General features: G+C 45.3%; 1 protein-coding gene across 1 annotated transcript in view; it reads left to right on the forward strand.

The window, feature by feature from the left end:
• PGAP1 (post-GPI attachment to proteins inositol deacylase 1) overlaps positions 1-26,710 on the forward strand; it is a 1,745,445-nt gene that overhangs the window by 774,079 nt on the left and 944,656 nt on the right. The window lies entirely within an intron of this gene.

Consider the following 26,710-nt stretch of genomic DNA (forward strand, 5'->3'; position numbering starts at 1 on the left):
ACCTGTCGTCACTGTGAGCCCTGTGTGTGGTGGGTGTTAGTGCATGGATTACCATCAGGTTTCACTCCCTCCTCCACTGTTGGAGGCACATTCAACACATCAACATTGACATTCACAGTAGAGTCATGACATTCTTGGGGAGCCAAACTTCGGGATTCAGTGGACACATACTGTCAGGACTCTGAACATTTTTTATTACCTTTTGTGCATTACTGCCCTTTTCCAAGATGGCGTCTTTGGTCTCTTCTGCTCTGTGTCTTCCTGCTATAAAACCACCCCAGCCTTCAGTCTGTGCTAGCGTATTCTGCCTTGCATCCAGCTCCTGACCCTGGTGGCTCCCTGGCTATATACCTGCTCCTGTGAACCTGTGTGGTTATCCTGCTACTCTGCTCTGAGTTTCTGCTGCATACATTGGTTTCCAAGTAATCCTCCTTCATCTGCTGCTCGTGTCTACTTCCATCTGCATTTGTTGGACATGTAAGCTGTTGCTGCTCTGCAAAAACCTGAGACTATTACCCAGGCCTCCCTGGTTGAGCTAAGATATTATTTGTACTGCCTTATAAGCATATCTATCTGTGTTTGGACTAAACAAGGACTTATTTGTGTCAAGTATCCTCAAGAATAATTGTGCTTCATAGACTTTCTGCATGATTGCATTTTCCTCTGAAGTTTCCTATAGACTGCTAAGCTGCGTTTATTATTTGCACCAAGTGTTGTGGACTTGAGTTTCTCTCTGCACCTGTTTCAATCACCGTGTGATAATATAGACTTTACCACTTATAAGACTGTGTCCTGTATTTGTCTTTGTAATGGGGTCTACCGTGCTGGTGTACCTCTTTCAGTACCACCCCGTGGTTCAGGAGGTCCACTCTGCTTTGGCTGGAGTCAGAATGAAGGACGCTGGCTGGAATTGCTTGGTTACATGTGCACATATAAAAGATCACTGCTTCTCCACGTATTTCCAGTGTGACAATACTTTTCTCACAGAACACAGAATATATCACACAGATACAGAGGGCAGGCCAATTGAAAAGCGGCAGGCCAGCCATACATTACAATAGCCGCAGGTGGCCGGAGCCTGCCGATTTTTACTGTGGGAATTACAAAGGTGGGGGAGTGTTGTGGATTCTGTTTGTGGGCTCCCTCTGGTGGTTACTGCTGGTACTGGGTGACTTTGGTGGGTTGCGGCCTTTGGTTTCCACCTGTCCATCGGAGGCTGGGTGTTTCCTATTTTACCTGGCCTTTCTGTCATTCCCTTGCCGGCTATCAATGTATTCAGATGTGCTCTGTTTGGTTCCTGCCTACCTGCTCCCAGATCTTTCAGGATAAGCTAAGTGCTGATTTTCAGTTGTTTGGTTTTTTGTCCAGCTTGCTTATTATGTCTCTAGGCTAGCTGGTAGCTCTAGTGGACTGAGGTTCTCCCCATGTGCCATGAGTTGGCACATGGGTTCTTGTAATCTCAGGATGGTTTTTTTGATTAGGGTTTTTTGCTGACCGCTCAGTCCCCTTTTGTATCGTTCTGCTTTCTAGTTTACAGCGGGCCTCAATTTGCTAAAGCTATATATATCATCTCTATGTGTGTGCCTTCCTCTCATTTCACCGTCAATACATGTGGGGGGCAACTATACCTTTTGGGGTTCATTCCTCTGGAGGCAAGTGAGGTCTTTATTTTCTCTGCAGTGCTAGTTAGCTCTTAGGCTGGTGCGTGGCGTCTAGAACCAATGTAGGCACGCTCCCTGGCTATCTCTAGTTGCGTTTGTCAGGCGTAGGGCAGCGGTCAGCCCAGGTTCCATCACCCTAGAGCTCGTCCGTTATATATTTGTACCTTGCTTGTCCTGTGCTATCCCTAGCCATTGGGATTCATGACAGTATAGCCGGCCCACAAAGTGTTAATTGTTTGGGCTGAAGCAGGAGAGAAAGAAGTGTTTAAGGGAAATTTTTTTTTTCCCCTTCAGAGTTTTGCTGCCTAGCCCTTAATTGCTGTCTAGCTGCTTCTTACCTCCTCTTAACCCTTGAATGGCTCTGATCTTAGCTGTTTAACATGGATGTCCAGAGTTTGGCTTCCAGCCTGAGTAATCTCGCGGCAAAAGTTCAAAACATACAGGATTTTGTTGTTCACACTCCCATGTCTGAACCTAGAATTCCTATTCCAGAGTTCTTTTCTGGAGATAGATCTACCTTCCTGAATTTCAGGAACAATTGTAAATTGTTTCTTTCTTTAAAATCTCGCTCCTCTGGAGACCCTGCTCAACAGGTCAGGATTGTAATATCTTTCCTGCGGGGCGACCCTCAGAATTGGGCATTTGCATTGGCACCAGGAGATCCTGCATTGCTCAGTGTGGATGCGTTTTTTCTGGCATTGGGATTGCTCTATGAGGAACCTAACCTGGAGATTCAGGCTGAAAAGGCTTTGTTAGCCCTCTCTCAGGGGCATGATGAAGCGGAAATATATTGTCAAAAATTTCGGAAGTGGTCGGTGCTTACTCAGTGGAATGAGTGCGCCCTGGCTGCAAACTTCAGAAATGGTCTTTCTGAGGCCATTAAGGATATTATGGTGGGGTTCCCTACGCCTACAGGTCTGAATGAGTCTATGGCTATGGCCATTCAGATTGATCGGCGTTTACGGGAGCGCAAACCCGTGCACCAGTTGGCGGTGTCTTCTGAACAGGCACTTGAGACTATGCAATGTGATGGAATTCAGTCCAGAAGTGAACAGCAAAATTATAGGCGGAAAAATGGATTGTGTTTTTATTGTGGTGATTCAGCTCATGTTATATCAGCATGCTCTAAACGCACAAAAAAGCTTGATAAATCTTTTGCCATTGGTACTCTGCAGCCTAAGTTCATTTTGTCTGTGACTCTGATTTTTTCACTGTCTTCCATTTCCGTCGATGCCTATGTGGATTCGGGCGCTGCCCTGAGTCTTATGGATTGGTCATTTGCTAAACGCTGCGGTTTTAGTCTGGAGCCTCTGGAAGTTCCTATTCCTCTGAAGGGAATTGACTCTACGCCATTGGCTATGAATAAACCGCAGTATTGGACACAAGTGACCATGCACATGACTCCCGTTCATCAGGAGGTGATTCGCTTCCTTGTACTGTATAATTTACATGATGTACTAGTGCTTGGTCTGCCATGGTTACAAACTCATAATCCTGTCCTGGACTGGAAAACAATGTCTGTGCTAAGCTGGGGATGTCAGGGGGTTCATGATGATGCACCTCCGATTTCTATCGCTTCTTCTACTCCTTCGGAGATCCCTGCGTTTTTGTCGGATTATAGGGATGTTTTTGAGGAGCCTAAGCTCAATTCGCTCCCTCCTCATAGAGAGTGTGACTGTGCTATAGACTTGATTCCTGGCAGTAAGTTCCCTAAGGGTCGTTTATTTAATCTGTCACTGCCAGAGCATACTGCTATGCGGAATTATATTAAGGAGTCCTTGGAAAAGGGACATATTCGTCCATCTTCGTCCCCTCTGGGAGCAGGTTTTTTTTTCGTGGCAAAAAAAGATGGTTCCCTGAGGCCTTGTATAGATTATTGCCTTCTGAATAAGATTACAGTCAAATATCAGTATCCATTGCCATTATTGACTGATTTGTTTGCTCGCATTAAGGGGGCTAGGTGGTTCACTAAGATAGATCTTTGCGGTGCGTATAATCTGGTGCGGATAAAACAGGGTGATGAGTGGAAAACCGCATTTAATATGCCTGAGGGCCATTTTGAGTATTTGGTAATGCCTTTTGGACTCTCCAATGCTCCGTCAGTCTTTCGGTCCTTTATGCACAATGTTTTCCGTGAATATCTGGATAAGTTTATGATTGTGTATTTGGATGATATTTTGGTGTTTTCTGATGACTGGGAGTCTCATGTTCTACAGGTCAGGAAGGTGTTTCAGGTTCTGCGGGCCAATTCTCTGTTTGTGAAGGGCTCAAAGTGTCTCTTCGGAGTCCAGAAGATTTCTTTTTTGGGGTACATTTTTTCTCCTTCTACTATTGAGATGGATCCCGTCAAGGTTCAGGCAATTTGTGACTGGACACAACCTACATCTGTTAAGAGCCTACAGAAGTTCTTGGGGTTTGCTAATTTTTATCGTCGGTTCATTGCTAATTTTTCCAGTATTGTTAAACCTTTGACTGATTTGACTAAAAAGGGTGCTGATGTTGCTGATTGGTCTCCTTCGGCCGTGGAGGCCTTTCAGGAACTTAAGCGCCGGTTTTCTTCTGCTCCTGTGTTGTGTCAACCAGATGTTTCACTTCCTTTTCAGGTTGAGGTTGATGCTTCCGAGATTGGAGCGGGGGCGGTTTTGTCACAGAGAAGTTCTAATGGCTCGGTGATGAAGCCATGTGCATTCTTTAGAAAATTCTCGCCCGCCGAGCGCAATTATGATGTGGGTAATCGGGAGCTTTTGGCCATGAAGTGGGCATTTGAGGAGTGGCGTCATTGGCTTGAGGGTGCTAAACATCGTGTGGTGGTCTTGACTGATCACAAGAATCTCATTTACCTTGAGTCTGCCAGGCGTTTGAACCCTAGACAGGCTCGTTGGTCGTTGTTTTTTTCTCGTTTCAATTTCGTGGTTTCATACCTGCCAGGTTCAAAGAATGTGAAGGCAGATGCTCTTTCCAGGAGTTTTGTGCCTGACTCTCCTGGAGACTCTGGGCCTACTGGTATCCTTAGGGATGGGGTAATATTGTCCGCCGTATCCCCAGACTTGCAACGTGCATTGCAGGAGTTTCAGGTGGATAAACCAGATCGTTGTCCACCAGAAAGACTGTTTGTTCCGGATGATTGGACCAGTAGAGTCATCTCCGAGGTCCATTCTTCTGTGTTGGCTGGTCATCCTGGAATATTTGGTACTAGAGACTTGGTGGCCAGGTCTTTTTGGTGGCCTTCCTTGTCTAGGGATGTGCGTACCTTTGTGCAGTCTTGTGAAGTGTGTGCTCGAGCTAAGCCTTGCTGTTCTCGGGCCAGTGGGTTGTTGTTATCCTTGCCCATCCCGAAGAGGCCTTGGACGCACATTTCCATGGATTTTATTTCTGATCTCCCGGTTTCACAGAAAATGTCCGTTATCTGGGTTGTGTGTGACCGCTTTTCTAAGATGGTTCATTTGGTGCCCTTGCCTAAGTTGCCTTCTTCCTCTGAGTTGGTCCCTTTATTTTTTCAGAACATGGTTCGTTTGCATGGGATTCCGGAGAATATCGTTTCTGACAGGGGATCCCAGTTTGTGTCTAGATTTTGGCGGACATTTTGTGCCAAGATGGGCATTGATTTGTCTTTCTCGTCTGCATTCCATCCTCAGACGAATGGCCAGACGGAGCGAACTAATCAGACCTTGGAAACTTATTTGAGGTGTTTTGTTTCTGCTGATCAAGATGACTGGGTTGCTTTTTTGCCACTGGCCGAATTTGCTCTTAATAATCGGGCTAGTTCTGCCACGTTGGTCTCTCCTTTTTTCTGTAATTCGGGGTTTCATCCTCGTTTTTCCTCTGGTCAGGTGGAGCCTTCGGATTGTCCTGGAGTGGACGTGGTGGTGGACAGGCTACATCAGATTTGGAATCAGGTGGTGGACAATTTGAAGTTATCTCAGGAGAAGACTCAGCAGTTTGCTAATCGCCGTCGCCGCGTGGGTCCCCGACTTCTTGTTGGGGATTTGGTGTGGTTGTCTTCTCGTTTTGTCCCTATGAAGGTCTCTTCTCCTAAGTTCAAGCCTCGGTTCATCGGTCCTTATAGGATCTCGGAGATTCTTAACCCTGTATCTTTTCGTTTGGATCTCCCAGCATCGTTTGCTATTCATAATGTGTTCCATCGGTCGTTGTTGCGGAGGTATGAGGTGCCCGTTGTTCCTTCGGTTGAGCCTCCTGCTCCGGTGCTGGTGGAGGGAGAATTGGAGTATGTTGTTGAGAAGATCTTGGATTCTCGTGTTTCCAGACGCAAACTCCAGTATTTGGTTAAGTGGAAGGGTTATGGTCAGGAGGATAATTCCTGGGTGGTCGCCTCCGATGTTCATGCGACTGATTTGGTCCGCGCCTTCCATAGAGCTCACCCTGATCGCCCTGGGGGTTCTCGTGAGGGTTCGGTGACCCCTCCTCAAGGGGGGGGGGTACTGTTGTGGATTCTGTTTGTGGGCTCTCTCTGGTGGTTACTGCTGGTACTGGGTGACTTTGGTGGGTTGCAGCCTTTGGTTTCCACCTGTCCATCGGAGGCTGGGTGTTTCCTATTTTACCTGGCCTTTCTGTCATTCCCTTGCCGGCTATCAATGTATTCAGATGTGCTCTGTTTGGTTCCTGCCTACCTGCTCCCAGATCTTTCAGGATAAGCTAAGTGCTGATTTTCAGTTGTTTGGTTTTTTGTCCAGCTTGCTTATTATGTCTCTAGGCTAGCTGGTAGCTCTAGTGGACTGAGGTTCTCCCCATGTGCCATGAGTTGGCACATGGGTTCTTGTAATCTCAGGATGGTTTTTTTGATTAGGGTTTTTTGCTGACCGCTCAGTCCCCTTTTGTATCGTTCTGCTTTCTAGTTTACAGCGGGCCTCAATTTGCTAAAGCTATATATATCATCTCTATGTGTGTGCCTTCCTCTCATTTCACCATCAATACATGTGGGGGGCAACTATACCTTTTGGGGTTCATTCCTCTGGAGGCAAGTGAGGTCTTTATTTTCTCTGCAGTGCTAGTTAGCTCTTAGGCTGGTGCGTGGCGTCTAGAACCAACGTAGGCACGCTCCCTGGCTATCTCTAGTTGCGTTTGTCAGGCGTAGGGCAGCGGTCAGCCCAGGTTCCATCACCCTAGAGCTCGTCCGTTATATATTTGTACCTTGCTTGTCCTGTGCTATCCCTAGCCATTGGGATTCATGACAGGGGAGGTCAGAAGGGGGATATCTTGTCCCCTCTACCCAGAGGCACAGCCTGTGGGCTGATGCATTAGGGACATGCATCTCACATGGAACCTATTATACATACATATGACTGCACAACATATTCTGGGTGCTGGGTGGTTCCGTAACAGTCTTGTTCCACGCAAAGGGTCTCCTGAGTTATCCCCTATAATTATTACAGGATACTCTAGCCACAAAAGAGGAGACTGCTGGAACAAAGACTGCAGAATGCAGATTAGAGCAGGTGTTCACTGCATCACTGCAGAAAGATGTGGAAGGTCTGCAAAAGAAGTTTGGAAGCTTTGAACACAATCAACAAGTGTTTGGACAGACTTTGCAGGACTTAAGCACCCGCATGGCAGCCCAGGAAAACAAACATGCTGGCATAGAGTCCCAGTATGGACGGGCTTTTCAGGACATAAGCACACAAATAGCTGCACAAGCGACTTTACCCTCTGGGCAACCACCACCAGCTAGCCCACCTAAGTTGCCCCCATTCAGATTTAATGGTGATCGCGACAAATTTCGTGGCTTTGTGAATCAATGTATGCTATATTTTGATGTACATGCCAACGTTTTGCTAATGATAGATCCAAGGTTTTGTGTGTAATAATGCTGCTGACCTGACGAGCGCTCGCCTGGGCGAATCCGATGATTGAGTCTCGTGACCCACGGTTAAATAACTTGGATGATTTATTGGCCGAAATGGCATTAATGTTTGATGATCCTAATCGCCGTGCAACCGCTGAATCTGCTTTATTGTCTTAACACCAGGCTAAACGTTCTGTTATTGAGTATGCCACTGAATTCAGGAGATTAGCGGTAGATACTATTTGGGACAGTTATGCACAATTGCCTATTTTTAATAGGGGTCTGTCTAGTATTGGAAAAGATGAATTAGCTCACTCTGAGTCACCACAAGAGCTAGAAACGTTTATACAGCATTGTGTGCACATAGACATTCGCCTTACTGAGCGTAGGCAGAAGTTTGCTGCCTTTAACGGTATCTCTAACTTTTCCCTTCCTTCCAAAGAGCTTGTAGGTAAAACATCTCGGGACGTGGATGAGGTGCCCATGCAAATTGATTCCATTCAGAGGCGCGAGATTAATGGGCGCTGGGAGCATCGCCTTCGTGAAAGTCTATGTTTCTACTACGGTCAGTCTGATCACTTTTTAATCAACTGTCCCAAGTGGCCTAACAAGGTGCTAGCAGCGGTAGGGGAGTATGACAACTATGATGATGAATCTGACATCTCGGAATGTAGCCTGCCTTTAAACGCTGTATTCCATTCACTTTCTATGACTTCACCCCCCAAGTAGCTTAAGGAAAAGAACTCTCACTGTTCTCTCCCTATTAAGATCCTGTGTTGACGACAGTGGATTTCCAGTGCAGCTATGATTGACTCTGGTGCAGGTGGCAATTTCATGGATATCACATTTGCCAAGGAACATGGTATTGAAATTCAGCAAAGAGCCTCTCCAATTACCATGGAAACAGTGGATGGGTCACCTTTAATCTCTGGGCCTGTGGATCAGGAGACCGTACTCCTTGAAATTTTGCTGGAGCCTAATCATCAGGAGCAACTTTCTTGCTAATTTCTTCTCATTTTCCCATGATTTTAGGCATTCCTTGGTTGCGTTCTCTGAACCCAATTATCAACTGGGAGACCAACGAGATTATCTTTCCAACAAGGAGCAACTCAGCGTTAACAGAAGCTGTCCCTGAGTCCACGGCTACGGAACTACATGTACATATATTTTCTTTACCTTCAGCATATAAAGAGTTCTCTGACATCTGTGACAAGAAGAATGCAGATCAGCTTCCTCCAAACAGGCATTATGATTGTCCCATTGAGCTGCTTCCTGAGGCAGCTATTCCTTTTGGTAACGTATACCCTTTGGCGGCACCTGAGCTTCAAGCCTTAAAGGAGTATATTGATGAAAATCTGGCCAAAGGCTTCATAAGTCTTTCTTCCTCACCAGCAGGGGCACCTATATTTTTTGTAAAAAAGAAGGATGGGACCCTGAGACCCTGTGTTGACTATCAATAACTAAATAAGGTAACCATACAAAACCGTTACCCTTTGCCTCTGATTCCCAAATTACTGGAAAGAGTCTGCCGTGCTAAGGTGTTCTCTAAACTGGATCTTCGTGGGGCTTATAATTTGGTGCATATTCATCCAGGGGATGAGTGGAAGACAGCATTCAGATGCCGGTATGGAAACTTTGAATATCTTGTGATGCCCTTCGGGCTTTGTAATGCCCCTGCAACATTTCAACACCTTGCTAATGACATTTTCAGAGATTTGTTGGACCAGTTTGTGGTGATCTATTTGGACAATATACTAATCTTTTCTGACTCTCTACAGGAACATGAAGAACATGCCAAAACTGTTTTAAGACTACTGAAAGAGAACCATCTGTATATTAAGCCGGATAAATGTGAGTTCCATTGTTCTGAGATACAGTTCTTAGGTTATATCATCTTTCCCCAGGGGCTGAACATGGAATCTGGTAAGATTCAGGCTGTCCTTGACTGGCCAATAACCAACAACGTTAAGGAGGTCCAACGTTTTATTGGTTTTGCAAATTTCTACAGACGCTTAATTCGAAATTTTTCTGATATTGTCCATCCCATTACTTACTTGACAAAGAAGGAAAAGCCCTTTAAGTGGTCATCACAGGCTCAATAAGCTTTTGATCGGCTTAAGATCTGTTTCACCTCAGCACCACTGTTGATACACCCAGATCTAACACTTTCTTTCATTGTGTAGGTGGACGCTTCTGATAATGCTTTGGGGGTTATTCTCTCCCAAAGAACTGGAGAGAAGGGTCTGCTACATCCTTGTGCTTTCTTTTCCCGTAGACTAACCTCAGCAGAGAAGAATTACGACGTGGGAGACAAGGAATTGCTGGCTATTATTGCGGTTTCCAAGAATGGAGGCATCATCTGCAAGGAGCTGCACAACTGATCATAGTGCTAACTGACCATCACAATTTAGAGTTCCTTAGATCCGCTAGATGTCTTTCTCCTCATCAGGCTCGTTGGAACTTATTTTTAAATCAATGTAACTTTATCTCGTACCATCCAGGTTCTCGTAATGGGAAGGCTGATGCTTTATCCCGAATCCATGCTGCGGATTCCGTACCTGGAGCCCCGTCCAAGACAATTCTGTCTGATGCCAATTTCATCGGAGTTATCCACGATCAGGACTTGTGGAAGGAGTGCAGGGAGGCTTATGACTGTGATGTATTTCTGGCCAACCCACCTGTTGATATCAATCTTGTCTTTAAGGGTGGCATGTGGTTCAGAGATTGACGTTTCTACGTCCCTGAGGTCGTCCTTCTGCAGATCCTCAAGTTGGTACATGACTCCAAGTTGGCTGGTCACAGGGGGGTACAGAAGACACAAGTTCCTTAGCCGATTCTTCTGGTGGCCAACTTGCCTGAAGGATACCAAGGACTATGTTCTCTCTTGCGAGGTATGTGCTCGTTACAAGACTCCTCATGTGGCACCTACGGGTCTTCTACAGCCACTACCTGTTCCGTCCCGCCCTTGGGGGTCTATATCAATGGACTTTATTGTGGAGCTGCCTACATCGGGGGGCATGAATACAATCATAGTGGTAGTTGATTGCCTGACTAAAGCTGCTCATTTTGTTCCGTGCACCGGCGTCTCCTCAGCTAAAGATACAGTAAACTTGGTTATACAGAATGTCTTTCGGTTGCATGGGGTCCCGGATGAGATCATCTCTAACCGTGGAGTGCAGTTCACTTCAAGATTCTGGAAGAAGTTTTGCTCTGCACTCAATATTAATGTTTGTCTCTCTTCCGCTTACCATCCCCAGACAAATGGTTAGACTGAGCGTACCAACCAGAAGCTGGAACAATATCTAAGGTGCTGTGTCAGCCATCTCCAGGATGATTGGTTGGAGTTGCTGCCGTTAGCCAAATTTTCATATAACAATTCTCAGAGCGCCTCCACTAAATTTACACCTTTCTTTGCCAATCTAGGTTATCATCCGTGTATTTTACCTAGGTCTCCAATTAATTCTCCGGTTCCGGCAGTGGAGGAAAGGCTGACTGCGATGAGGCAAAATCTGGAGGTTCTGAAGGAATCCCTGACCACATGTCTGGACTCTGAACATTTTTTACCTTTTGTGCATTACTGCCCTTTTCCAACATGGCGTCTTTGGTCTCATGTGCAATTGTCTTCCTGCTATAAAACTCCACCCCAGCCTTCAGTCTATGCTAGATTATTCTGCTTTGCATCCAGCTCCTGATTACTCCCTGGCCTTGCACCTGCACCTGCTCCTGAGAACCTGTGTTGGAGATCCTGCCACTCTGCTCTGAGTTCCTGCTGCATACACCAGTGTTCAGTAATCCTCCTTCATCTGTTGCTTGTGTTACTTCCATCTGCATTTGCTGGACATGTAAGCTGTGCTGCTCTGGAATAACCTGAGACTATTAACCAGGCCTCCCTGGTTGAGCTAAGATATGATTTGAACGGCCTTATAGCATATCTATCTGTGTCTGGACTAAGTCAAGGATCTATTTGTGTCAAGTTTCCTCAAGAATAACTGTGCTTCATAGACTTTCTGTTTGTTTGCATCTACCTCTGAAGTGTCCTATTCACTGCTAAGTTGCGTTTATTTTTTGCACCAAGTGTTGTGGACTTGAGTTTCTCTCTGCACCTGTTTGAATCACCGTGTGATAATATAAACTTTACTACTTATAAAACGGTCTCCTGTTGTCTTGTTCTACGCAAAGAGTCTCCTGAATTATCCCTTATAATTATTACACCACAGCTCAAGAACGTTATACAGATCGGCTGATAGATTCCGTAAACCTGCTCCCATGTTCAAGGTAGGAGATTCTATGTGGTTAGCAACTAAGAATCTAACGTTAAACGTTCCTTCACAAAAACTTGGACATAAATTCATTGGCCCTTTCAAGATCAACGCTATTGTGAGCTCTGTGGCCTGCCGGCTGAAGCTGCCTAAGACTATGAAGGTACACCCAGTTTTTCATGTATCTTTACTAAAGCCTGTATCTCCTAATACCTTCCAGGGACGTGTTGTGCCACCTCCGCAGCCTGTGGTGATTTGATGGGCAAGAACCATTTGTGGTGGAGGAAATTATTGATTCCAGGATTCGCAGGAATCGGCTCCAATATCTGATAAGATGGCAGGGATATCCCCCTGAGGAAGACTCTTGGGAACCTGTGGAAAACATCAATGCCCAACAGAAGATTTCTCGTTTTCATCAGAGATTCCCTGAGAAACCAGGTCCAGGATCGTCCTGAGGCCGCTTCTAAGGAGGGAGTAATGTCAGGACTCTGAACATTTTTTATTGTCTTTTGTGCATTACTGCCCTTTTCCAAGATGGCGTCTTTGGTCTCATGTGCACTGTGTCTTCCTGCTATAAAACTCCACCCCGGCCTTCAGTCTGTGCTAGAGTATTCTGCCTTGATCCAGCTCCTGACCCTGGTGGCTCCTTGGCTATATACTTGCTCCTGTGAACCTGTGTGGTTATACTGCTACTCTGCTCTGAGTTTCTGCTGCATACATCGGTTTCCAGTAATCCTCCTTCATCTGCTGCTCGTGTCTACTTCCATCTGCATTTGTTGGACATGTAAGCTGTTGCTGCTCTGCAAAAACCTGAGACTATTACCCAGGCCTCCCTGGTTGAGCTAAGATAATATTTGAACTGCCTTATAAGCATATCTATCTGTATTTGAACTAAACAAGGACTTATTTGTGTCAAGTATCCTCAAGAATAATTGTGCTTCATAGACTTTCTGCGTGATTGCATTTTCCTCTGAAGTTTCCTATAGACTGCTGAGCTGCATTTGATATTTGCACCGAGTGTTGTGGACTTGAGTTTCTCTCTGCACCTGTTTGAATCACTGTGTGATAATATAGACTTTACCACTTATAAGACTGTGGCCTGTAGTTGTCTTGTTCCACGCAAAGAGTCTCCTGAGTTATCCCCTATAATTATTACACATACTGAGACACTAGCCACCCCAAATCGGTCCCAAGTAACACATTGGCAGGAATATTTGGCGTTACTCCCACCTCCCTCATTCCCCTCCCGGCGTCCCAGTCCAAAACACCTTTGCAACAGGCAGTGCCGGTTCCATGCCTCCAATTCTGGAGACGGAAAGGGTTTTCCCTGGTACCAAGTCTTGAGGGGACACCACCTCAGGAAGTACCAGGGTTCGTTCAGCGCCTGTGTCCCGCAGTCCCATGACCGCTGAGCTGCCGATGGTGACGGGTTGGTAATTGTCCAGGGACCTCCCAGCACCCCCTCCCACACATAAAACAGTGGACAGTTTATGGGACAGGGATGGGGCCTTATGACGCTGGGGACACTCATCCTTGAAGTGTCCCTGCTGGTTGCAGTGATGACAACGTCTGGGTTCTGTGCCTGGCCTGTAGAGGGCAGCAGGGGGTACACCCCTTGCACTCTGGGGGCTGGAGAAACAGGGACAGGATTGGGCTTACCCCCTCTCCAGGTGCTGCTGGCAGGCTTCTTTGGCTCAGCTGCCCTGTTATTGGCATAGTCGTCTGCCAGGGCGGCTGTAGCAGAAGCCCCCTTTGGTTTCCGGTCATGGAGGAACTGCCGGGGTTCCTCTTGGCAGTTCCACAATAACTGCTCCATGCTGGACAGTTCCTGGACCTCCTGGCAGGTGGTGAGCGCTAGACCCGAGGTCCAGTGCTCTGCAGCTAAGCGACACCAGCATGTGGTCGGTCCAGTGTCATTTGGACCCTGCTGCAGGCTCGGGAACTTCTTGCGGTAGGACTCCGGGGTGAGGTTGTTGTGTTGGATCAGGGCCCACTTGATGCTGTTGTAGTCCTGCTTTACCCTGGCAGGTAAGTCCCCATAACTTCCAGGGACTTTCCCCTCAAATGGGGGGTTAGGTATCTTGCCCATTGATCCGGGGCTAGATGGTGTTGGAGGCAGGTCCTTTCAAAGGGCAACAGGAAGGAATCCAGGTCTCCATCCTTCTCAAGCAGAGGTAAGTCCTCGACCCGGACTTTGGAAGGCTTTGACTCTGGTAGTGCTGGGGCGTCCAGCAGGAGCCCGTGTTGAGCCATCATCAGTCGGTGTTGGCGCTCCGCTGTTTTCTCTGCCGCTGTTTGCTTTGCTACCCATTCTGCAGCTTCACAGCGTTCTGCTCGCTCTCACTCCACGGCTTTCTCTGCCCGCTCCGCTGCTTCATGGCGTTCTGCACGCTCTATCCGCTGCTTTCTCTGCAGCTGCCATGAGTTGCACATAGGCGTCTATGATAACGGCCTCGGGACGTGCCACTGCCGCTGCAACAAGGGCCGCTGATGTGGACAGGTGGGGCGGGTAGGTGATGGGTAGTCCCCTCCGGGACTAAGCACGGGTGGCTGGCTCCTTGGGGAGTCCTGGCTGAGCTCCCCCTCGCCTTGAACGGTACCGTCCACCACCGCCTGCGCCCTCACCACACTCCTGGTGCCATCTGCCATCTTTGGAGCCTCTGGTTACTGACACAGCTGTAACCATGACCTTGCACACAACTTATTATATCTACACTCTGACCGTTTAGTGCTGGGCTGAGCTTAAGACCCCAGCAGTGAAAGTTACCTCTGGTAGTCTTAAGTGTCTGGGAGTAGGGGACCCACGCACACTAATACTCTGATCCCACCACCCTGCCACCAATGTGAAGGAAACTGGTTCCTCCCACGTCATCTATCCATGACGTAACTACACAGGCACAGCTCTCTGGCGCCCCCTTTGTCTCTCAGGTCAATAAGGGAACTGCACCTAGAGCAAATGGCCGCCGGGGAGACTGCCCTGTTACCCATGCTGGGTATTCTAAGATTCACAATCAGAATAAAAGGATCAGCCCAAGATTAATTTATGGTTTAATTACCTTAACGCGCACTATATAATTACACAAAATATACAGTAAAAATATACCAAATGTTACAGTCAGAGTAAAATATAACAACAATAGTACAAGGCTTAGAGGTATAAAGCAGGAGGTCAATTTACCAGGTTGAAGGTCGCTTGTGGAGGCCGGGGAACTCTGTGTTCCACAGGTACAAGACTTTTAGTTGCCGGGCAGCCCCCAAAAAGCATGTGCTTGCTTCCCTCTGGCTGTCATATGCCCTGTTCCTTATTTCATCATCATCATAATCATCATCATCATCATCATCTTCTTCTGTTTTGTCTCACTCTCCATGCGTCCTCAGCTCATAATCCTTCTTTCTCCCTCCCCCCTGTACCTGGGTGGGCTAACAATCTCCACCCTCCAGCTTCCTTGCAGAATCTATTCCCAATACCTGATAAATGGAATAACTTCTCTCAGGATGATCGGATCAGTACACGGGCGGTACCAGCACATGTGGTTTGTTCTGCTTGTCGTACAGGGATCAAACCAGGACCCCTTTGATCACTGTGGGAGTCTGATCTCTATATCACAGGTTCCAGAACTCTCACTGACTCGGGAGTTGCACTGTCAGATGCACAATTTCTAAAGGGCTATGAGGATATTTTGTATGAGCCTGTACCTCGGATGCATAATTTCATGTTGTAGACGGTCCGGCTGGGAAGACAATAGACGTGTCCTCCTGTAGCCATCTGACATGTTTGCTTTAATTGAGCCCCCAAGCACCTCCATGCTCCCTGCTGGCGTGGCTTCATCATTCAAGCTTTGAAGTGCAATCTGCCTGCTACACTGGTCTCAGTCCATTACCATACTAAAGGGTCTTCATTCAAGTAGGAAAAAGGTGGGGGCTAGGAGTGCTCATATCCCTGCAGACGTGTGACCAGGTGAATTCTGATGTGAGACAAAACGGAGTCAGGCCAATCTCTGATAGGAGGCCAGCATTATGCCCCATATCCAAGGTGGTGGCTGCTCCCTCATTACAGTCCTGTTGAAAAATAAATTATGGTCCAACTAAACGCAAACCGGATGGAATAGCATGCCGCTGCAAGATGCTGTGGTAGCCATGTTGGTTCAATATGCCTTCAATTTTGAAAAAATCCCCAACAGTGTCACCAACAAAGCACTCCCACCATCACACCTCCTCCATGCTTCACGGTGGGAACCAGACATGTAGAGTCCATCCGTTCACCTTTTCTGCGTCGCACAAATACACTGTGGTTGGAACAACAGATCTCAAATTTGGACTCATCAGACCAATGGACAGACTTCCACTGGTCTAATATCCATTCCTTGTGTTATTTAGCCCAAACAAGTCTCTTCTGCTTGTTGCCTGTCATTAGCAGTGGTTTCCTAGCAGCTATTTTACCATGAAGGCCTGCTGCACAAAGTCTCCTCTTAACAGTTGTTGTAGAGATGTCTGCTGCTAGAACTCTGTGTGACATTGACCTGGTCTCTAATCTGAGCCTCTGTTAACCTGCAATTTCTGAGGCTGGTGACTCGGATAAACTTATCCTCCGAAGCAGAGGTGACTCTTGGTCTTCCATTCCTGGGGCGGTCCTCATGTGAGCCAGTTGCTTTGTAGCGCTTGATGGTTTTTGCAAATGCACTTGGGGACACTTTTTCAAAGTTTTCCCAATTTTTCGGACTGACTGACCTTCATTTCATAAAGTAGTGATGACCACTTGTTTTTCTTAGCTGCTTTTTTTCTTGCCATAATACAAATTCTAACAGTCTGTTCAGTAGGATTATCAGCTGAGTATCCGCCAGACTTCTGCTCATTACAACTGATGGTCCAAACCCCATTTATAAGGCAAAAAATCCCACTTATTAAACCTGACAGACAGGGCCGGCGTTTGACACAGGCAGACCAGGCAGACGCCTGGGGCCCCCACCTAGAAAGGGGGCCTCCTGCCTCTGCAGCCCCTGTATGAAGCGCCCAGAGGGTGTACAGCAGTGCTGTGCATTGCTCTGTTGTTCTGGAATGCCTCTCCCTAACCCCCCTTGAGACCCCCTCAGTGCTGTGATTTACTCATGTGGTCTGGACTCTGGAGCTCTGTGCTGTTTGCTGTAGGATCAGGTTTCACAGTTGCATACAACAGCCATCAGCATAGGCTCTGACCACAGTCACTAATCACTGCTTTTAAATTGACAGGGCGACCTCCTGTCACTACTGTCTTGATGACACAAGACAGGAATATTGTCTGCTGAATCAGGGCATTTATTTTATACAAATAAATGAATTCCCACGTGAAATAATGAGGGTAAATCATACACATATATAGTACAGGTGTGCATAGGAATCAGCGTTTTTGGTGCATTTTTTTTGCAGCCAAAGCCTGCTCTCTTGGCAATAAAAACACTGCTTTCAAAACACCCATTTTTTAGGGTATATGCAGAGGATCCGGAAATGGCAGCCCTTTGGATGCAGTGGACATGTGCTGCGTCCAAAGTGCTGCCATGTTTTAAACACAGGTGATTCTGCATGTGTTCATTGATCTGTGCGGAATCCCTGTGTCCTATACATTGTACGGGTGAGATTTCTCTTGTGGAGACTCACGTCTACGCCATCTAAATTGACATTCTGGGGTCTGGAGAGACGCGCCCCATGTCCGTCTCTGCGGGTGAGGTGCGGGTGTCAGTGCACACATAGTAGAGATGCAATTTCTTGAAGTCCCAGCCACTATACTATTACATGTGGCCGCTGCGGGTTGGACGCTGCACAAGTACACAACAGCCGACCCACAGCGTTTTCTGATTGTGGGCACACACCCTTAGAGCTTTTGCTGTTTGTTTTTTACAGTATGCATTTTGTCTACAGTACATGTTTAACCCCTTCACCCCCAAGGGTGATTTGCACGTTAATGACCAGGCCAATTTTTACAATTCTGACCACTGTCCCTTTATGAGGTTATAACTCTGGAAAGCTTCAACGGATCCCGGTGATTCTGACACTGTTTTCTCGTGACATATTGTACTTCATGATAGTGGTAAAAATTCTTTGATATTACCTGTGTTTATTTGTGAAAAAAACTGAAATTTAATGAAAATTTTGAAAATTTTGCAATTTTCCAACTTTGTATTTTTATGCAATTAAATCACAGTGATATGTCACACAAAATACTTAAGTAATATTTCTCACATGTCTACTTTACATCAGCACAATTTTGGAACCAACATTTTTTTTTTGTTAGGGAGTTATAAGGGTTAAAAGTTGACCAGCAATTTCTCATTTTTACAACACCATTTTTTTTTAGGGACCACATCTCATTTGAAGTCATTTTGAGGGGTCTATATGATAGAGAATACCCAAGTGTGACACCATTCTAAAAACTGCACCCCTCAAGGTGCTCAAAACCACATTCAAGAAGTTTATTAACCCTTCAGGTGTTTCACAGGAATTTTTGGAATGTTTAAATAAAAATGAACATTTGACTTTTTTCACACAAAATTTACTTCAGCTCCAATTTGTTTTATTTTACCAAGGGTAACAGGAGAAAATGGACCCCAAAATATGTTGTACACTTTGTCCTGAGTACGCTGATACCCCATATGTGGGGGTAAACCACTGTTTGGGCGCATGGGAGAGCTCGGAAGGGAAGGAGCACCGTTTGACTTTTCAATGCAAAATTGTCAGGAATTGAGATGGGACGCCATGTTGCGTTTGGAGAGCCACTAATGTGCCTAAACATTGAAACCCCCCACAAGTGACACCATTTTGGAAAGTAGACCCCCTAAGGAACTTATCTAGAGGTGTAGTGAGCACTTTGACCCACCAAGTGCTTTACAGAAGTTTATAATGCAGAGCCGTAAAAATAAAACTAAAATTTTTTCCCACAAAAATTATTTTTTAGCCCCCAGTTTTGTATTTTCCCAAGGGTAACAGGAGAAATTGGATCCCAAAAGTTGTTCTCCAATGTGTTCCGAGTACGCTGATACCCCATATGTTGGGGTAAACCCCTGTTTGGGCGCACGGGAGGGAAGGAGCACTGTTTTACTTTTTCAACGCAGAATTGGCTGAAATTGAGATCAGACACCATGTCGCGTTTGGAGAGCCCCTGATGTGCCTAAACAGTAGAAACCCCCCAATTATAACTGAAACCCTAATCCAAACACACCCCTAACCCTAATCCCAACGGTAACCCTAACCACACCTCTAACCCAGACACACCCCTAACCCCCAATCCCAACCCTATTCCCAACCGTAAATGTAATCCAAGCCCTAACTTTAGCCCCAACCCTAACTGTAGCCCTAACCCTAGCCCTAACCCTAGCCCTAACCCTAATGGGAAAATGGAAATATATACATTTTTTAAATTTTTTAATTTTTCCCTAATTAAGCGGGTGATGAAGGGGAGTTTGATTTACTTTTATAGCGGCTTTTTTAGCGGATCTTTATGATTGGCAGCCGTCACACACTGAAAGACACTTTTTATTGCAAAAAATATTTTTTGCGTTACCACATTTTGAGAGCTATAATTTTTCCATATTTGAGTCCACAGAGTCATGTGAGGTCTTGTTTTTTGCGGGACGAGTTGACGTTTTTATTGGTAACATGTTCGGACACGGGATATTTTTTGATCGCTTTTTATTCCGATTTTTGTGAGGCAGAACAACTAAAAACCAGCTATTCATGAATTTCTTTTGGGGGAGGCGTTTATACCGTTCCGTATTTGGTAAAATTGATAAAGCAGTTTTATTCTTCGGGTCAGTACGATTACAGCGATACCTCATTTATATCATTTTTTTATGTTTTGGCGCTTTTATACGATAAAATTTTTTTATAGAAAAAATAATTATTTTGGCATCACTTTATTCTGAGGACGATAACTTTTTTATTTTTTTGCTGATGATACTGTATGGCGGTTCTTTTTTTGCGGGACAAGATGGCGTTTTCAGCGGTACCATGGTTATTTATATCCGTCTTTTTGATTGCGTGTTATTCCACTTTTTGTTTGGCGGTATGAGAATAAAGCGTTGTTTTTTGCCTCGTTTTTTTTTTTTTTTTTCCCTACGGTGTTCACTGAAGGGGTTAACTAGTGATATAGTTTTATAGGTGGGGTCGTTACGGACGCGGCAATACTAAATATGTGTACTTTTATTGTTTGATTTTTTTTTTTATTTACGGTAGATAAAGAAATGTATTTATGGGAATAATATATATATATATATATATATATATATATATATATATATATATATATATATATATATATATATATATTTATTTATTTATTTTTTTTTCTTTATTTAGGATTTTTTTTTTTTTTTTTACACATGTGGGAATTTTTTTTTTTAACTTTTTTACTTTGTCCCAGGGGGGGGGGCATCACAGATCGATGATCTTACAGTTTGCACAGCACTCTGTCAGATCACCGATTTGACATACAGCCGTGCAGGCTTACCAGCGCCTGCACGGCACCCGGAAGTAATCCCTGCATGACCCGGATGCAGCCCCGCGGCCATTTTAGATCCGTGGCCTGCGGGGATAGGAGGTAAGAGACCGTCGCAGCAACGCGTGCGAGCCTGCGGGCTTCCCTGAGGGCTTCCCTGCGGGCTTCCCTGAGACCCCCGGAGCAACGCGATCACATCGCGTTGCTCCGGGGGTCTCAGGGAAGCCCGCAGGGAGCCTACTACCTGCGCGATGCTTCCCTGTACCGCCGGCACACCGCAATCATGTTTGATCGCGGTGTGCCGGGGGTTAATGTGCCGGGGGCGGTCCGTGACCGCTCCTGGCACATAGTGCCGGATGTCAGCTGCGATAGGCAGCTGACACCCAGCCGCGATCGGCCGCGCTCCCCCCCGTGAGCGTGGCCGATCGTGCTGGACATACTATTCCGTCCTTGGGCATTAGGGCCCACCTCACATGGACGGAATAGTGCATCCAATGGCAGAAAGGGGTTAATAAAGTTAGTGTTATTCACAAAAAAACACAGCGAGAAACTACGTTGCAACATTTGCATCATTTTTTAAACTTTTTCATTGCTTTCTACAGGTGAAAAAAATTGCTGAAAGAAGGGACATGCTGCAGATTTTTTAAAAACGCTGCAGTTGTGAAATTCAGTCTGGGGAAAATAAAAGGGTGTCCAGGAGATTTCTGAAAATCTCAGTTTTTGCTTGTGCTGTAAAATGCTGTTAACTACTTATTTGCAGAAGAAAGAGCTGCAAAAATTCTGCATATGAGCATGGCGAAAAGCTGCTTTTCAAAGTGCCAGCAGTGACCCTGCATACAGCTAGTGGCAGAGCCGTTGGCCGATATAAGGCCCCTAAATATGGGGGCCACAGTGCGATGTTATCATTTGGGGCCCCCACTTTAAATTTTTGCCTTGGGCCCCACTTTGTCTAAAACCGGCCCTGCTGACAGGGCACACCTGTGAAGTGAAAACCATTTCCGGTGACTACCTCTTGAATATCATCAAGAGAATGCCAAGAGTGTGCAAAGCAGTCATCAAAGCAAAAGGTGGCTACTTTGAAGAACGTAGAATATAAGACACATTTTCAGGCTTCACACTTTTTTGTTAAGTATATAATTCCACATGTGTTAATTCATAGTTTTGATGCCCTCAATGTTAACCCCTTTCTGACATCTGACGTACTGTCCCGTCGAGGTGGGGTGGGCCCGTATGACCACCGTCGGGATAGTACGTCATACACGATCGGCCGCGCTCACGGGGGGAGCGCGGCCGATCGCGGCCGGGTGTCAGCTGCATATCACAGCTGACATCCGGCACTATGTGCCAGGAGCGGTCACGGACCGCCCCCGGCACATTACCCCCGGCACACCGCGATCAAACATGATCGCGGTGTACCGGCGGTATAGGGAAGCATCGCGCAGGGAGGGGGCTCCCTGCGGGCTTCCCTGAGATCCCCGGAGCAACGCGATGTGATCGCGTTGCTCCGAGGGTCTCCTACCTGCCTCCTCGCCGCAGGTCCCGGATCCAAGATGGCCGCGGCATCCGGGTCCTGCAGGGAGGGAGGTGGCTTACCTAGTGTCTGCTCAGAGCAGACACTTGGTAAGCCTGCAGCCCTGCACAGCAGATCGTAGATCTGGCAGAGTGCTGTGCACACTGCCAGATCGGTGATCTGCGATGTCCCCCCCTGGGACAAAGTAAAAAAGTAAAAAAAAATTCCCCACATGTGTGTAAAAAAAAAATAAAAAAAATATCCTAAATAAAGAAAAAAAAATATTATTCCCATAAATACATTTCTTTAGCTAAATAAAATAAAAAAAAAACAATAAAAGTACACATATTTGTTATCGCCGCGTCCGTAACGACCCAACCTATAAAACTGCCCCACTAGTTAACCCCTTCAGTAAACACCGTAAGAAAAAAAAAAAAAAACGAGGCAAAAAACAACGCTTTATTATCATACCGCCGAACAAAAAGTGGAATAACACGCAATCAAAAAGACTGATATAAATAACCATGGTACCGCTGAAAACGTCATCTTGTCCCACAAAAAACGAGCCGCCATACAGCATCATCAGCAAAAAAATAATAAAAAGTTATAGTCCTGAGAATAAAGCGATACCAAAATAATTATTTTTTCTATAAAATAGCTTTTATCGTATAAAAGCGCCAAAACATTAAAAAAATGATATAAATGAGATATCACTGTAATCGTACTGACCCGACGAATAAAACTGCTTTATCAATTTTACCAAACGCGGAACGGTATAAACGCCTCCCCCAAAATAAATTCATTAATAGCTGGTTTTTGATCACTCTGCCTCACAAAAATCGGAATAAAAATCGATCAAAAAATGTCACGTGTCCGAAAATGTTACCAATAAAAAAATCAACTCGTCCCGCAAAAAACAAGATCTTGCATGACTCTGTGGACTCTGTGAATATGGAAAAATTACAGCTCTCAAAATGTGGTAACACCAAAAATATTTTTTGCAATGAAAAGCGTCTTTCAGTGTGTGACAGCTGCCAATCATAAAAATCCGCTAAATAACCCGCTATAAAAGTAAATCAAACCCCCCCTTCATCACCCCCTTAGTTAGGGAAAAATAAAAAAAAAAATAAAAAAATGTATTTATTTCCATTTTCCCATTAGGGTTAGGGTTAGGGCTAGAGTTAGGACTAGAGTTAGGGCTAGGGTTAGGGCAAGGGTTAGGGCTAGGGTTAGGGTTAGGGCTAGGGTTGAGGCTAGGGTTGAGGCTAGGGTTAGGGCTAGGGTTGGGGCTAGGGTTGGGGCTAGGGTTAGGGTTAGGGCTAGGGTTGGGGCTAGGGTTAGGGTTAGGGCTAGGGTTAGGGTTAGGGCTAGGGTTAGGGCTAGGGTTGGGGCTAGGGTTAGGGCTAGGGTTAGGGCTAGGGTTAGGGCTAGTGTTACGGCTAGTGTTAGGGCTAGTGATAGGGCTAGGGTTATTGCTAGGGTTAGGGCTAGGGTTGGGGCTAGGGTTGGGGCTACAGTTAGGGTTGGGGCTAAAGATAGGGTTAGGGTTTGGATTACATTTACGGTTGGGAATAGGGTTGGGTGTGTCTGGGTTAGAGGAGTGGTTAGGGTTACTGTTGGGATTAGGGTAAGGGGTGTGTTTGGATTAGGGTTTCAGTTATAATTGGGGGGTTTCCACTGTTTAGGCACATCAGGGGCTCTCCAAACGGGACATGGCATCCGATCTGAATTCCAGCCAATTCTGCGTTGAAAAAGGAAAACAGTGCTCCTTCCCTTCAGAGCTCTCCCGTGTGCCCAAACAGGGGTTTACCCCAACATATGGGGTATCAGCGTACTCAGGACAAATTGGACATCATCTTTTGGGGTCCAATTTATCCTGCTACCCTTGGGAAAATACAAAACTGGGGGCCAAAAAATAAGTTTTGTGGGAAAAAAAGGATTTTTTATTTTCACGGCTCTGCATTGTAAACTGTAGTGAAACACTTGGGGGTTCAAAGCTATCAAAACACATCTAGATAAGTTCCTTAGGGGGTCTACTTTCCAAAATGGTGTCACTTGTGGGGGTTTTTAATGTTTAGGCACATCAGGGGCTCTCCAAACGCAACATGGCATCCCATCTTAATTCCAGTCAATTTTGCATTGAAAAGTAAAATAGCGCTCCTTCCCTTCCGAGCTCTGCTATGCGCCCAAACAGTGGTTTACCCCCACATATGGGGTATCGTCGTACTCAGGACAAATTGCACAACAACTTTTGTGGTCTAATTTCTTCTCTTACCCTTGGGGAAATAAAAAATTGGGGGCGAAAAGATCATTTTTGTGAAAAAATATGATTTTTTATTTTTACGGCTCTGCATTATAAACTTCTGTGAGGCACATGTTGGGTCAAAGTGCTCACCACACATCTAGATAAGATCCTTAGGGAGTCTACTTTCCAAAATGGTGTCACTTGTGGGGGGTTTCAATGTCTAGGCACATCAGGGGCTCTCCAAATGCAACATGGCGTCCCATCTCAATTCCAGTCAATTTTGCATTGAAAAGTCAAATGGCACTCCTTTCCTTCCGAGCTCTGCCATGCGCCCAAACAGTGGTTTACCCCCACATATGGGGTATCAGCATACTCAGGACAAATTGTACAACAACTTTGGGGGTCCATTTTCTCCTGTTACCCTTGGTAAAATAAAACAAATTGGAGCTGAAATAAATTTTGTGTGAAAAAAAGTTAAATGTTCATTTTTATTTAAACATTCCAAAAATTCCTGTGAAACACCTGAAGGGTTAATAAACTTCTTGAATGTGGTTTTGAGCACCTTGAGGGGTGCAGTTTTTAGAATGGTGTCACACTTGAGTATTTTCTATCATATAGACCCCTCAAAATGACTTCAAATGAGATGTGGTCCCTAAAAAAAAATGGTGTTGTAAAAATGAGAAATTGCTGGTCAACTTTTAACCCTTATAACTCCGTCACAAAAACAAATTTTGGTTCCAAAATTGTACTGATGTAAAGTAGACATGTGGGAAATGTTACTTATTAAGTATTTTGCGTGACATATGTCTGTGATTTAAGGGCATAAAAATTCAAAATTGGAAAATTGCAAAATTTTCAAAATTTTCGCCAAATTTCAATTTTTTTTCACAAATAAACGCAAGTTATATCGAATAAATTTTACCACTAACATGAAGTACAATGTCACGAGAAAACAATGTCAGAATCGCCAAGATCCGTCAAAGCGTTCCAGAGTTATAGCCTCATAAAGGGACAGTGGTCAGAATTGTAAAAATTGGCCCGGTCATTAACGTGCAAACCACCCTTGGGGGTGAAGGGGTTAAGCTTCAATTGTATTACTACTTTTTCAGCCCAGAACAAGATAATTTGTCTGGTTCTGATAAAACATTGGGGCATACTTCTTAAAGGGCCACTGTCACCCCCCTCCAGCCGTTATGAACTAAAAGAGCCACCTTGTGCCGCAGTAATGCTGCATTCTAACAAGGTGGCTCTTTTAGTTTTAGGTTCAAGCATACCCCAAATAAAACGTTTTTATACTTAGCCACAAATCCTGTCTCTAGCCAGGGAGGTGGGTCCTCACTCCCCAGCTTGGCCAGCTCCTCTGCCGTCACTCACATCTTCCTGCGCTTTCGGCGCCGCCCCCTCAGCGCTGTTACCATTTCAAATCCGGCGCCTGCGCTGTGTACTGGTGTCCTGCGCAGACGCAGTAAGCTCTGGCCGTCTGATGTAATGGCTGATTCCAGAGAACAAAAGACATCCACAGAACACCAGGATGGATCTGCTGCACAGCAAATAGCTGTAGGACCTGCGATAACGTCACTGCCATGTTATTGCCCTAAGGAAGATGTGAGTGACGGCAGAGGAGCTGGCCAAGCTGGGGAGTGAGGACCCGCCTACCTGGCTAGAGACAGGAATTGTGGCTAAGTATAAAAACGTTTTATTTGGGGTATGCTTGAACCTAAAACTAAAAGAGCCACCTTGTTAGAATGCAGCATTACTGCTGCACAAGGTGGCTCTTTTAGTTTATAACGGCTGGAGGGGGGTGACAGTGGCACTTTAATGATCCCATATTGGGGAAGCTTCTTCCCAGCAATCCCCTGATAATGTTTCGAAGGGCCCCAACATTGAAAAACATTTTGTCCCCCAGCCGGCTAAAGAAAAAAGAGGATCTCAATCCCTCTACAAAAAAGCCCAGGCAAGACTCCTATAGATGTGGCATGACTCCTATAGCTGTGTATTTTACTAATACAATATTCTTCTCAGTGCTTATTGACAGTGCACACTCTTGCTGGCACTAATTAGAAGTGAAGCCAGCAACATAGCACATTGTTAGAAGAGAACCCGGCAAGCAGAAACCAACTCCGCCCCTAAAACTGAAATCACTGAAACAAAGGGGCATCATTTTATCTACTTATTTTTGAAAAGACAAAAAAAAATCTTTAATGCAGAAATTTAAATACAACTGTCTACTTCTCTAAGTGTCATGCTGTAAAAATATGATTTTATTTTTTTGCACACTTTGTTGATGTAGACCCGTACATGCCACCTGAATACAGTGGCTTGTTGCAGTTGATCTTTTTTGGGAAATGAGAGTGCCTAGCTTTTCTTGTCATCTCCTTTTTGCAGTGGTCATTTTTGTTAATTTGGTTTTACTTTTTCAAAGAACCTGTACATTTAAATTTTTAAATATCTGTTTTAATTGTTCTGGTTTGTAAATGTACACCCCCAAGATCATACTGCATGCTGTTTCTGTGTGTTTGTTTTCAGCCATGAACCTACTTGTATCTGATTAGCAATGTAACATTTTATGGTTACTTAACTTGTTCTGTATTTTTGTTCAAAGTGGAGCTAATTAAAAAAACTAAAACTAAAAGTTTAAAGGGGTTGGTCACTACTTGATCAAAAAGTTTGGCCCCCCATAAAATAATAAAGCCTATAACTCACCTCCTGTGCCGGCTATGTTCCTGTGGTGTCGGCACACTCTCTTCTGGGGATTATATGCTGTTGTAACA

Source organism: Ranitomeya variabilis, chromosome 7 (genome assembly GCF_051348905.1).
Source record: "Ranitomeya variabilis isolate aRanVar5 chromosome 7, aRanVar5.hap1, whole genome shotgun sequence".
Taxonomy (NCBI): domain Eukaryota; kingdom Metazoa; phylum Chordata; class Amphibia; order Anura; family Dendrobatidae; genus Ranitomeya; species Ranitomeya variabilis.